The sequence below is a fragment of the Hemitrygon akajei genome, chromosome 13, assembly GCF_048418815.1.
Source record: "Hemitrygon akajei chromosome 13, sHemAka1.3, whole genome shotgun sequence".
NCBI classification, from domain to species: domain Eukaryota; kingdom Metazoa; phylum Chordata; class Chondrichthyes; order Myliobatiformes; family Dasyatidae; genus Hemitrygon; species Hemitrygon akajei.
In genome coordinates this window covers 110,612,038-110,626,987 of record NC_133136.1, presented here as the reverse complement: position 1 = coordinate 110,626,987, position 14,950 = coordinate 110,612,038, and positions in this window count along the sequence as shown.

Genomic DNA, 14,950 nt, shown 5'->3' with positions numbered 1-14,950 from the left:
GAATTAACACTTGCGTTTGGAAGCATATAGTGAAACCCTTTGGATAGATTCATTTCATTGTCAGTGGAAATGAACTAATGTAGCTGGAAATATAATAGTCTGGCAAGATGGCGGTAAGTGTGAGAGTGACTTTTTTGGTACCACTTAGTTCATTCCTTTCATGACTTTGCTTAGAATGAAGTCTCCTAATAGGTTGTTGTTTTTGGTGGGGTAGGTTCTTGAAAGTTCAGTGACAACAGGATTTTTGAATTTATGCAAGTACAGTACTGTGCAAAATTCTCGGGCACATGTAAAGAAAATTCTATAAAGCAAACTTTAAAATAACAAAAAATAAAACATTTATTAAACTCTGCTTTAAAAAACCCGGAAGTAAACAAACGACTAATTTAACTGGAAGTGGACTGCTATACGGCAGCTCGAACAGTTCTTAAAATGAGAAATGTGAACTCAGTTCTTTAGAGTAGTATTGCAAAAAGTCCAAAATGATTTACAGTCAGTTAGGAGAGACTTTCCTTGAAGTAATAAATTCTCTTTCGTGACGTTACTGCTGATCCCAGCTGAAGTATGCCTTGCCCCAAAGGATTTGCGATGTAGGAAATAAAACAGCTTAAAGGCACTGACCTTTCCTTGGTGAAACTCTGCATCCAACTCTTTCTGCTCTTTTAGCAGGAGCTATCTCGGCTTGCAGCTTACTAACTCCTTGTACAAAGATTAAATAAGGTTGAACCTGTTTTACCGCCGACATCAACTTTCTTCGATCCTTCAGCTTCCTGAACTTCGATAATTCTTCAGTCTCCGACTGGACGTTAACTGGCAGTGATTTTCAGAACTACCGGCACAACGATTCTTACAGTAGAAATCCACTTTTAAAACAAAACTGCGTCATAAAATCAATTACGCAGCAGAACGGAGTCACTGATGACTTAAGCCACGAAACTGACCAGCGTCACAGGGAGGGGTTCTCCTTTTATATCCCGTGGAAAAAACCATCATGTGACCTCTCACTGGCGGGAAAATTACATCACTCCACCATCACAAGACCATTACATCATGCCCTGCAGAGCCTCAATTACATCATGGTCATGTGACAGTCACAGGATTCCCACGGGTACGTAACAATATTTAAAAAATCTAGGGTGTTTAAGACTTTTGCACAGTACTGTATTTTACACTGAACTCATGTTTTGAAAAAACAAATACTTGTTTCACGCACTGAGATCTCCTTTGGTTTCATTCACTACTTCAGGATGCAATAAGTAATGTCCATATCAAAGGAATGATGTACAAGTGGACCTTGGTAAGTGAGCGACATTTAATACTCAAGTTCTACACCTGGAGTGTTGAGTACACTGTTAGAGCATTATCACAAATTTGATTTGGGTGATCACTGATAAACCATTGCTCTGGTGAATTTTGTCGTGGTTACTTGAAATGACCTGGAGACACAGACAATTCTTCAAGAAAATTAAACCTTTATTTGCAAACAAAGGCTGAGGCAATCAATGAACTTGTCACCGAAAGCCCACCGAGCTCCGGTGTACAGCATTCTTTACAGTAATTTCTTATCTCAGTTACATTTCGGTTTCATCAGCATACCCAATCAATTTTTAGTTGCATATCATCTATATATTAACTAATTAATCGCTCTTGCCTAGCCCTCGGTGCGCCACCATTATATTTCACCCATTCGTGGCCAAGATTATGTTTTCCAGACAACCTCCCTCACATTACATTCCTGCTCGCAGCATCCTGTCCGCCACCGTTATCTCGTACTAAACAAAGGCTGAGTGTAATACATGGGGTACATTTCAGCTAATAGTGCTGCTAACTAAACAGGTGTCCTGTAAGTATGCAGCTAAGAGAGCACAAAGTATCTAGTGAAAACAACACATAGCAAAATGTGTCTAGTAATTACTATTCAGTACCTAGAAGTGATTACATAGTATAGTAAATAGCTAATACATAGTGATTATATTTCAGGTATATAGAATGATTATGTTGCAGGTATATATAATGATTACGTCAGGTATATTTCTCAGTATGATCCCCCCTTTGAGACCCACAGGGTCTCACACAGAAAGAGAACACTCAGAGGCCGTGCACCAAAGCCAAAATAAAGTCCAGCATTTTAATCCCAAATTTGGGTCAACTACAATTTCCATACTCGGAGCTCAAAATGATCTCTCTCTGTTATCCTAGGCTGTTGAGCCAAAAACCTGTCCTCCCATAGCTGAGACAGGAAAAAAGACTCAGACACCCTTACAGACTAGTGTCCACATCATTAACACCCTCCAGTCCGCTTGATGCATCGTGCAGACTGTAACAGTACATCATCGGTTTTTCTCCTTGTCTGGGGTCAGATTCAACAATTTTCAGGAGCATCAGGAATTGTTTTGCTGTCGCACGCACTATCAAAGTCTTGAGACATGGAAGAAAACAGAACAGAATAAATGCACAACTTAACAGCACAATGCCTGCAGTCATTGCCAATTTAGTCAGCCACGCACCCCATACCCCTAGTTTGCTTTCTAACCAGTCAAACCACTGATGCCCAAATCCTGCATTCTGTTTGACCTCCTTCCGCAGATCCTTTAATTTATTCATTGCTCTGGTGAAAGACCCTTCTGGGCTAGTATTGTTCGGTATGAAAGTGCAGCATTGTTCTCCAAACATTACACACACACCCCCTTTTTCTGCCAAAAGCCAATCCAGTACCTGTCTGTTTTGCCACGCCATCCTGCTAGTTGCATCCAGCTGTTGCCCTAAGGCCTCCAGCGCATCATCGGTGTAGTTGATGAACCTCTGTTGATTATAGTATATATAATTTATCCATTCAACATTTTTGCTTACCCCTATCACAGGTATGATAGCTTCCCAGCCTGCAGCAATCTCATTCCGCGCCTTGAATTCGTTAGGTGTACCTCTCGGTTGTCCTATACTGTCAATCCGGATTGTCGGGTCAGGTTCATATTTTCTCTTCTGCCGTAGCAGTGTCCACTGCTCAGGGAAGTTAGCGCTGGACTGTACTTCAGGGGACATTATAACTTCCTGAAGCAGCATGACACGCGTACATGTTCCTGCCTAATTGAGGGGGAGTGTAGATCTCAGACCTCCTTTCTGTCCACACAGCCACCAAGTGTCTGCTAATGGGATAGTTTGAGAGTCCAATGCACCCTCAGGAGGAGGGGTACCCATTGTATGTTTTTTACCTGGGGTGACATCCCACGTCTGAGTGCAGTTGCCTTGGAAATGGCCAACCGGGCGAGTGCCCACCCACATGAAGCATTCATAACTCAGATGACCCTGCATCATAAATTGTTCCTGCATAGGTGTTTGGCTCCTTTTATTTATAGCCCAGGGTCTGCTATAATTACAGTGATTGGCAAGCTTGTTTTGGTCAAACTGCGAGGACGTCTGATATAGCATACACCAATATGGGCACATGGGTGCATTGTTCAGACAGTTTCGATTACAGGGATCAGTGTTTACACAAATCCTCATGTAACAAGCCCTGGCACTGACTGGACCAGGACATCGTTGCCCACATCGCTCCCTGTGTTCCCTTCGCCACCGCACACAAGTGGAAGAATTATAAGGCATGGGGACTACGTGCTGCGCAGGGTTTGCCCTTGAGCACAGGTAGCAATTCTGTCTTTCCATCGTGCTTGCTGTAAACATTGCCCATTGGTACCATGTGTTCTCTTGTCGTGGCAAAACAGTGTGTGTGTTACTTCTCTTACTGCGTGCTCCCGAGTTTCCCAGGGTTACATCATTCCCATGCCATATCTTCCATGTTGATGGTTTCCAAATCTGCGCTATAGTAGGCAAGTGTGTTATCCTGTGGGGCAAAACTGATTGTACCCAAACCATCCCCATTATCTGGAGGAATACTACTATCCCCAACTTCATTCTCAGAGTCATCAGAATTACCAAAGACTTCCCTTACCACCTGGTCAAATTCCTGTGCTGCAGTGTCGGCTTCTTGTTCCTCCTGGCTGGCCTCTGCAATCTGCTCCTCCTCACCACTTACCTCGGGTTCCGCCTCTGACTGTACCTGCGGAACTGCCTTAGTGCAGTGGTTGAGATGATACCAAGTGGGACGCCCTTCCACCTGAACCGCAGTGGGTGATGCCTTGATTACCGTGAAAGGCCCTTCCCTTCTTGGTTCGTTCCACTTCCTTCGAAACGCTCGCACGTAGACTTGATCTCCCGGTCAGATTGGTCCTTCCCTTTGGACAGTCTCCGGCTCTTTCTGTTTTTCCTGTGTATAAATAGACTGATGTATCATAGTTAATTGCCGCATATATTGTCTTAATTCAAGTTCCAATTGCTCTAAACTGGGTCCCTTATATGGTCCTCTCCGTTGGGGCACTGGCATGGGCCTTCCAGTCAGCATTTCATGTGGTGTCAAGCATGTTACCCGATTAGTCTGCATACGGTAACTCGTTAGTGCTAACGGTAATGCATCAACCCAATTCAGTCTAGTCTCTGCACAAATTTTGTTCAGCTTGGCCTTCAGAGTGCCATTGATTCTTTCCACCATGCCCTGTGACTGTGGGTGGTACACACATCCAAACCTTTGTTTTATTCTCAGTACTTGTAATACCAATTTGACCACCTTTTGGATGAAGGCCGAACCGTTGTCCGAGCTAATTTCCGTAGGTATTCCAAATCTTGGGATCACTTCATTTGTCAGGAACTTTACCACTGTACCTGCCCCTTGATCCTTCGAGGGTACTGCCTCTACCCACCTGCTGAACCTGTCAATTACTACCAGAATGTATCTTTTCCCTCTTACCGTCTTTATCATATCTACATAGTCGATCACCAGATGTCGAAATGGTCCTTCAGGCACGGGTATGTGACCTATTGGGGTTGCAATCCCCCTTCGAACATTATTCTGTGCACAAACCTCGCATTGTGCTAAAACATAGTCTACCGAAGCCTGTAAGTAAGGTGACCAGAAACCATCCTTTTTTATTTTCCTTATTACTTCCCCCCTTGCACAATGGTCCACTGCATGTGCTTCTGAAATTAGGATAGTCAACAAAGGAGTAGGTGCTACCCACAAACCATCCTCCGTGCTCCACAGGCCTTCTGGGTTCTGCTTGGCCCCCCGTCGCCTCCACATCGTCTGTTCTGCCAACGTTGCCCTACCTTGCATTTCAACCAGGTCCTCTATCATGGGTTCCGGCTCTAGGCTTACCTGGGGTGCAATAACAGCCAATGTACACCCAGACGCTTTCCTGGCCGCTTCGTCTGCAGCTTGATTTCCTTTTGTTATCATACCATTCCCTTTCTTATGTGCCTGGCATTTCACTATAGCCAGTGCTTGGGGTTTCATAAGTGCTTTTATTAAGTCTGAAATTTGCTGACAATGCTGTATGGGGTCTCCATTACTTTTCCTGAAACCTCTTTATTTCCACACTGTCCCAAACAGATGACACACCCATGGGCATATGCCGAATCAGTGTAAATGTCTACTTTCTCACCTTCCATCATCTCACATGCTGCTGTTAAAGCCTTGAGTTCTGCTAATTGGGCGGAGCACGGTTGGGGACAAGCTTCCACTCTGATGGTCTTGAAGCTGGACTGGTCCCGCTGTACCACTGAGAATCCTGCATGATTCCCATCATAATCCCTATAGCAAGAACCATCTACAAACAAAACCTTTTCATCCGACTCCTCTAGTGGCTCCGACCGTAAATCTGCTCTCAGCTTGGCAAATGTCATCGTTTTCCCTACACAATCATGGGGTTCTCCTTCGCAGCTCAAAGGGACATAATCAGCTACGTTACTGGTGGTACATCTTTGTATGGCTACATCTGGAAATGTCAACAGCATCTGATACGCTGCTATCTTGGCTGGTGTTAACACAAATTTCCCTCTATCCAGCAATTCTGCTACCTTGTGGTGTGTGTACAGTATCACAGGATAACCCATAGTTACAGATGATGCCTTCTCATACGCATAGTACAGTGCTGCCAATCTCTGATAACAAGGTGGATACCCCTGGGCCACCTCGTCCAGTTTTGCACTGTAGTACGCTGCTGGCTGCTTCGCTTTCCCTGTACCTGTCTCTTGTGTCAGCACTGCTGCGGCATAGCCTTCCCGTCGATTAGATACATACAGATGGAAAACCTTTTCATAGTCAGGCAATGCTAACGCTGGGGCTGACTGCAATTCCTGCTTAATAGTGTTGAAAGCTATCTCCGCTTCCTCATTCCACTGCAGGCTAGTTCTCAAATTGGTATGGCCTGCTTCCTTCATTATCTTTCTCAGTGGTGCTGCAATCTCAGCATATTCTCCAATCCTGTCATTCCCAGAAACGTCATCATTGCCCTACTGTTTGGGGCTTTGGAGCCTTCGTCATCGCCTCAATCTGACTCGGTGCTACTGCCTTCACGCCTTTAGATACCATCCTTCCTAAATATTCCACCTGCTGCTTACAAAATTGCAGCTTTTTCTTAGATACTTTATGTCCTCCATACGCCAGTTGCTCTAAAAGTGTCACAGTATCCCGTTCACACTGCTCTTCACTTTCAGAGCAAATCAACAAATCATCCACGTACTGTATCAGTGTACTTTCCAGCGGAATGCCATCCAAATCTGCCTTCAATACTTTATTAAAAACATGTGGTGAATGCTTAAATCCTTGTGGCATTCTAGTGTAGGTGTACTGGTTGCCTCTGTATGTAAATGCAAACAAATACTGACACTGTTCGGCTAGGGGAATGCTGAAGAAAGCCGAACACAAATCAATTACTGAAAAGTAGCTTGCTTCTGGCGGAATATTAGTCAGCAGTGTGTGTGGATTCGGGACCACTGCTGCCAAATCCTCCACTACCTCATTCACTGCTCGTAAGTCATGCACCAGTCTCCACTTACACTTTCCACTTTTGGGACAGGCAACAGCGGAGTATTGCAGGGGCTGTTTACTCTCTTAAGTACTCCTGCCGCTAACAGTCCCTGTATTGTCAGCGCTATACCTTCCTCTGCTTCTGGTCTTAAGGGATATTGTGGTCTCCTAGGTGGAACTGCTCCTTTCTTTAACCTTACCTCCACCGGACTGGCTGTTTTTATTTTCCCCACATCCGTGTCATGTTGCGACCACAGAATAGCTGGCAACTTATCCAATATTTTATTTTTCTGCCGACCCCTTGCCTTTCCCAACAACGGCATGTGTGGCTGAGGAGTTACTTCAACTTCCTTCATAGTTCCTGTCACATCTATGTTTACCCCTATCTTAATGTAGTTGTTGTCTCCGGATATCCATACCTCAGGCATAACCTTTCTCCAAACTGTTACGGTGCTTACCTGCTTTACCAGGGGTCCTAAGTCTTTAGACTGGTATCCCTCATTTACCAGCAAGGTTATGTGGGGTACAGCTTCCGGTATCCTGTACCATTCCTTCAAGAAGGTATTCCACTTGACTTGCAGGGCTGCCCCCTGCTTCCCAATTACTATGGCTTCCCCTTTAGGTGTTGTCGAATATCTGTCCTTATGTTCCATCTCCTCTCTAGCTCCTTATTCTGAGCCTCATCGAAAATTACAGTACAATGTAACTCAGATTTGGGCGCTACCGCCTCAGGTAATATGGCCTGCACGCCCTGTTTCCACTTTTCCCAGGTATCCCAGATCTCATCTTCTATGTCCCCTATCCAAAAAACATTGGCTCTCTTATCTTCTCGCACTATTAATTGAGCCCCTGCTCTTTCCACACTTAACCCATTTCTGGTGCATTCTAATTTTAATTCTAGTTTCAATATAGCATCTCTGCCTAACAAATTAATCGGAGTTCCTTTAGATACTAGTACTGGTAAAACAATTCCTTTATTTCCCATTTTGAAATGCACTGGAGCCGTGCACTGCGTCAACTGTGTTTTCCCCGAGAACCCTACCGTCTTTATAAACTTTCCTGACATGGGAAGGTGAAGGGCATACTGTGGCTGTACCCAAGTGTACGTGGCTCCAGTATCTATCATCATTGGTGTCAGTTGCCCTTCTAACATAACCTGAACAATGGGTTCCTCCTCTGCCTCCCTCGTTATCATTGGGTAATGTCCCTTCCCACTCGGGTTCTCGGGGCACCCCTAATACCTTGCATAGGGGTTTACAGGTCCGCTCGGACCCCCAGTAGCCGGCATGTGGCCAAACTGTGGCTCCCTTGCCATCGGCTCCTGCTGATATGAGACAGGCCATGGTTTAAATGGGCAGTCTCTCTTCATGTGTCCAGGCTGGCTGCATCCCCAGCACAATCTTTCTGCCTCTCTTTTCCCCCTGTCTCCTCTCTAATCCTGTTTGCCCATAAACTCCTCTGTCCCCTTCCTTGGGACTTCCAGTCCTGTCTGGGCTGTTGCTTAACTCTACTTTGTCCCCAATAGGGCATCTGTGGAAATGTTCTGCCGGAGACATTCATTATTGGCATGGGGTTTTCTGGCCCCTGACTGACAGAATGACCGGTTCCTCCATCTAATGGTGTAATGGCTGTACTCACACTAGTGGTGGCTGGCAGCATCTTTTTGCTTTTGTCTTTGTCCTTCTTTTTCAGTTCTTCGAGCTGCATTTGCAATAGCTTTCGCTGCACCTCTTCTTGCTTCTCGGCCAGTTTTCGTTTGTCTTTCCGATACTTCTCCACCGCGTGGACTACGTGATCACTGAATGCTCGTGGGGTCAGTGATGACAGCCCAACCACTTCCTCCAATTTAGACTTGACCTGCGGAAGCATTGCATCCAAAATGCTCTGTCGGAACAGTGAGTTCAGAAACAAGCTATTTTCCACCTCTTGCTCAGTCTCCAGTCTCCACCTTTTCAACTGGTTTTCTACATAGGCTGCTGGGTTTTCAGTGTCTCCCAGTAGTTCCCCCTTTAAGGCTTTGGGGTCTACTCTGGGTGGATAAAGCTTCCTGAGGGCCTGCCATACCCTCTGCCTCACTGGATCAAAATTGGCCCCATCAGTCTGTGGGCTGTCCACATTCTGCAAGCCAGCCATTTCCATCAGTTCTTTCAACTTGGAAGTTCCCATCAACCTTATCAGCAGTGCCTTCAAATCTCCCATAGCCAACAATCGTCCCGTTGTTTCCTCCTCAAAGGCTCTAATCCACTTTGCTGCCCCCTCGTGCAGACTAGGCAGAGTATTTTTCAGCCCTTCCAGGTCCTGGGATCCCCAAGGGATATACTGTACTTGTCCTGATCCCTTTACCAGGAGTGGCAGCATTTCCTTCTCCCCGTTCCATGTAATCAAGCTTCCTTCTTCACTTGGTTCTTCATCTATTGCTGGCCCTAGTACTACTGGCTGCCACTCATACCTTCCTGGGGTATACGTTCTTCCTTGCTCCTTCTCCACTCTAGTCCCCTCTTCCATCTCCAATATCTGCCACTCCGTCCTCTCTCGTACTTCCTCCAAACTCTCGTCTCCTACCTTCCTTCAACTTCCTCTCAACTCACTTCTTTCTGGCCATCTAGATGATTCCTGTTCTCTTCTGGTCTGTCTGTCTCTACAGTATAACCGATACTCCTCATAATCCCTCTTCTCTCTCTGCTGCTGTAGCCTTTCCACTTCTCTTTCCATCTCCCTTCTTTCCTGTTCCATCCTTATCCTTTCTCCCTCTATCTCGTTCTTCAGCACCTCTCTGACCTTCTCATATTTCCTTCTTTCCTCCTCAGGGTCCCAGGCCTCTACTTCCCCCTGCAGGCTTACTGTTCCTGATATTATGGGTCATTGCTTGGGTGTTCCCTGCTCATTATAAGGAGGGGGTCTTTCTACTTGTTTCAGATCCGGGTATAGAGCTGAAGCCGGGCTTCTGTTAGGTTTTTCCTCTCCATCACCCGACTGTTTTTCCTGTTCCCTTTTGTCTTTTTCATTTATTATCAATATCCTGCCTGTCTTTCTCAATCTCTCTCCCTCCATCCTAAAAAGTTTCAATACTTCCATCTCCTGCTCTCTCCTTTCCTCCCTTTTCTTGGACTTATCGTTTGGTTTATGATTTTTAATTAGTGCTTCCATCTCTTCACACAAGCTTACATTGAATGTCCCTTCTTGTGGCCATTTCATGCGCAGGTTTTTGGTTCTTTTTTCCCATTTCTCTGAAATTGCAGTAATCTGACCTCTACTTACCGGGAATTTCTTGCACAGTATGTTTACTGCTGTTCCTTTTTCTTCCGCCATGGTGTTTTCTCCTTCTCTTAGGTACTATTTCTTAAAAGTCTCACAGTTCAAATACTTCCCTGATCCTATCTTTATGTCTAGCCCTACAGTTTATTCTACCAGTGTTTAAGCAATTTATCAAATTCTTCTTACCTTCTATTCCATTCTGCCCGAACAGCGCTCAACCTAGGGCAGTACTCACAGAAGTTTCTCTTCACTCTCCCTGCCCGTTCAGCCCTTCACTTTGTGCGAAGCGGTATCCACAGGGATTTACCAACACCACGTGGAATTTTCTTTACTCAACTTCTTATTACCTTATTCATACTTACCCCCACTGCAGTGTTCTCGATCAGTCCTCTGAGCCTCCTGTCAAACACTCAATTCTGCCAGATTCTTTGGATCGGAGAGACACTTCGGCAGTTGCTACACACTTCTGAGTCCCCGAGACCACCAAAACCAACAGAATTTTAATCCAAATTGTCGCAAAAAGCGCTTACCTTTTTCTGGGTGCACCCGTAATTCTGTTAGCTCTGTAAGGGCTCCCGAGGGACCGGGAAGCGGCCTCAACCCGCCGAATCCTTTTCGCGGGTCTCTTCACTGTCCTGCCGCGGTCGCCAATTTTGTCGTGGTTACTTGAAATGACCTGGAGACACAGACAATTCTTCAAGAAAATTAAACCTTTATTTGCAAACAAAGGCTGAAGCAATCAATGAACTTGTTACCGAAAGCCCACCGAGCTCCGGTGTACAGCATTCTTTATAGTAATTTCTTATCTCAGTTACATTTCGGTTTCATCAGCATACCCAATCAAGTTTTAATTGCATATCATCTATATATTAATTAATTAATCACTCTTGCCTAGCCCTCGGTGCACCACCATTATATTTCACCCATTCGTGGCCAAGATTATGTTTTCCAGACAACCTCCCTCACATTACATTCCTGCTCGCAGCATCCTGTCCGCCACCGTTATCTCGTACTAAACAAAGGCTGAGTGTAATACATGGGGTACATTTCAGCTAATAGTGCTGCTAACTAAACAGGTGTCCTGTAAGTATGCAGCTAAGAGAGCACAAAGTATCTAGTGAAAACAACACATAGCAAAATGTGTCTAGTAATTAATATTCAGTACCTAGAAGTGATTACATAGTATAGTAAATAGCTAATACATAGTGATTATATTTCAGGTATATAGAATGATTATGTTTCAGGTATATATAATGATTACGTCAGGTGTATTTCTCAATAATATCAGCTTTTGCAGACTGTCACTGACCCATAGGGCACTCTCCATTGCAGACTCACTGACCCATAGGGCACTCTCCATTGCAGACTGTCACTGACCCATAAGGCACTCTCCATTGCAGACTCACTGACCCTTAGGGCACTCTCCATTACAGACTGTCACTGACCCATAGGGCACTCTCCATTGCAGACTGTCACTGACCCTTAGGGCACTCTCCATTGCTGACTGTCACTGACCCATAAGGCACTCTCCATTGCAGACTCACTGACCCTTAGGGCACTCTCCATTACAGACTGTCACTGACCCATAGGGCACTCTCCATTGCAGACTGTCACTGACCCATAGGGCACTCTCCATTGCAGACTCACTGACCCATAGGGCACTCTCCATTGCAGACTGTCACTGACCCATAGGGCACTCTCCATTGCAGACTCACTGACCCATAGGGCACTCTCCATTGCAGACTGTCACTGACCCATAGGGCACACTCCATTGCAGACTGTCACTGACCCATAGGGCACTCTCCATTGCAGACTCACTGACCCATAGGGCACTCTCCATTGCAGACTGTCACTGACCCATAGGGCACTCTTCATTGCAGACTCACTGACCCATAGGGCACTCTCCATTGCAGACTGTCACTGACCCATAGGGCACTCTCCATTGCAGACTCACTGACCCATAGGGCACTCTCCATTGCAGACTGTCACTGACCCATAGGGCACTCTCCATTGCAGACTGTCACTGACCCATAGGGCACTCTCCATTGCAGACTCACTGACCCATAGGGCACACTCCATTGCAGACTCACTGACCCATAGGGCACTCTCCATTGCAGACTGTCACTGACCCATAGGGCACTCTCCATTGCAGACTCACTGACACTTAGGGCACTCTCCATTGCAGACTCACTGACCCATAGGGCACTCTCCATTGCAGACTGTCACTGACCCATAGGACACTCTCCATTGTCCTTTGAGACAGATGGATGCCATGTAGAGTTGTGGCCCTGTTATTTTGGCATTGTCGGCCCTTCTGATCTATTGAGAACTTGTGAGCAATCCTCCAAGTGCCTGGCCCTCCCTGCAAAAAATTGTACCCCAGTGATTTACCCTGAGCTTATTTTTCCAAGACAAAGACAGCTGTAGTATTCACAGACTTGTCTGAAGAGTCTCAGCAAGTGGAATAAGCTATTTAATGATAGTAAATATTTTTGTCTGCAAAGCTCCTGCATCTTCTATCTAGGATAAGTATGCAGATAAGTAAGCCCTGCTGTATTAATTTCAGTTGTAATATTTAGCATTGTTGACCTTTGTTCGCCTGGTTGTGGTACTTGATTTTTTGCATTGGCTTTGCAAAACTGTGCTTTCATTGCAACGTGTCACGAGCACTTTTCTACCATGTTCTTGCCCTCGTCGCCACCATCCGCTTTTTCAGTGGCATTGTCATTTCCATGCAATATTCTGAACTGTTCAATGCAAATGCAGTAGGCAAGACATGCTTGCCTTGGACAAATCCTATTGAATTTTTTGAAGAGGTTACTAAGAAAGTTGACGAGGCTAAAGCAGTGGATGTTGTCTATATGGACTTCAGTAAGGCCTTTGACAAGGTTCCGCACGGAAGGTTAGTTAGGAAGGTTTAATCGTTAAGTATTAATATTGAAGTGGTAAAATGGATTCAACAGTGGCTGGATGGGAGATGCCAGAGAGTAGTGGTGGATAACTGTTTGTCAGGTTGGAGGCCGGTGACTAGTGATGTGCCTCAGGGATCTGTATTGGGTCCAATGTTGTTTGTCATGTACATTAATGATCCGGATGATGGGGTGGTAAATTGGATTAGTAAGTATGCAGATGATACTAAGATAGGTGGCATTGTGGATAATGAAGTAGGTTTTCAAAGCTTGCAGAGAGATTTAGGCCAGTTAGAAGAGTGGGCTGAACGATGGCAGATGGAGTTTAATGCTGATGAGTGTGAGGTGCTACATTGGTAGGACGAATCAAAATAGGACATACATGGTAAATGGTAGGGCATTGAGGAATGCAGTAGAACAGGGTGATCTTGGAATAATGGTGCATAGCTCCCTGAAGGTGGCATCTCATGTGGATAGCGTGGTGAGAAAGCTTTTGTGATAGATGAGGGGGATAGATGGAGTTGACGTGGATAGGCTTTTTCCATTGAGTGTTAGGGAGATTCAAACAAGAGGACATGAGTTGAGAGTTAGGGGGTAAAAGTTTAGGGGTAACATGAGGGGGAACTTTACTCAGAGAGTGGTAGCTGTATGGAACGAGCCATTAGAAGTGGTAGAGGCAGGTTTGATATTGTCATTTGAAAAAAAAATTGGATTTGTATATGGATAGGAAATGAATGGAGGGTTATGGGCTGAGTGCAGGTCGGTGGGACTAGGTGAGAGGAAGTGTTCGGCACGGACTGGAAGGGCTGAGATGGCCTGTTTTCGTGCTGTAATTGTTATGTTATATATGGACATCAAGCTTTCATTACTCACTTGTTCTGTTTGTGTTCTCTTATCCTTCCTCATTTGCTGAGGTGGCTTTCTCATCCACCAACCTCTGAGGTGCAAATTTGATGGATGTGGCAAAGAGCTCTCACAGTTAGACCTGCACAATTCCCACATTTGTCCTGGCCACATAATCACGTGCTCAATTTTGACTTGGTCAGACATTTTTCTAGGCTTGCATGACTGTGCATTTGAGATATGATGAGTTGGATTCTAAGTGAGAAAATGAGAGGAAAGAGAAAAGGAGAGCTATTTTCCTCTAAAGAAGCAACAGAATAAATGTTGGTGCCATCAAGAGTGCTAAAGTGTGAGAAGCAAACAAAATTTTTGTTACTGAAGCAGTTGGAACTCATTGATTCTGACAATCTCTTTTTCTTCCCTCTTAACTGCAGAAAATTGTATTCTTGATGGAGATGAAACATATGCTGTCCTAAACCATTTGATGAATGATGGAAAGAAGCTCTTCCTCAATACCAACAGTCCCTTCAACTTTGTGGACGTAATAATTTTCACCTACATGATCAGTGATTTTCTGAATGGCATATCTTCTCGTTAAATATGGTGCTCAGAACTGCTCATTATGAGCACTGGAGAGGGTCCAGAGGAGGTGTACAAGAACGAAAGGGTAAATGTACGAGGAGCGCTTGATGGATATGGACCTGTGATCACTGGATTTTAGAAGAATGAGGGGAATCTCATTGAAACTTCCTGAATATTGAAAGGGACCCTGGGTGTCCTGGTGCATAAGTTACAAATGGCTATTGCACCATGCGGAAAGCAATTTGGAAAGCTAACAATGTTACTTTGATAGTAGGAGAACTGGAAAGTAAAGATGAAGATTATCATTTAGTTACTTATGAAATGAGAGAGACCACATCCAGAGTACTTGTGCTGTGCTGGTTCCTTTAGAAGGTGTAAATGCATGAGAAGGAGTTCACAGAAGGTTTACTAGACTAACATCTGGGATAGATGTAATACTTAAGGGAAAGTTGGACAGACTAGGCTTGTACCTTTAGAGTGAAGGTGACATGATTAAAATTTT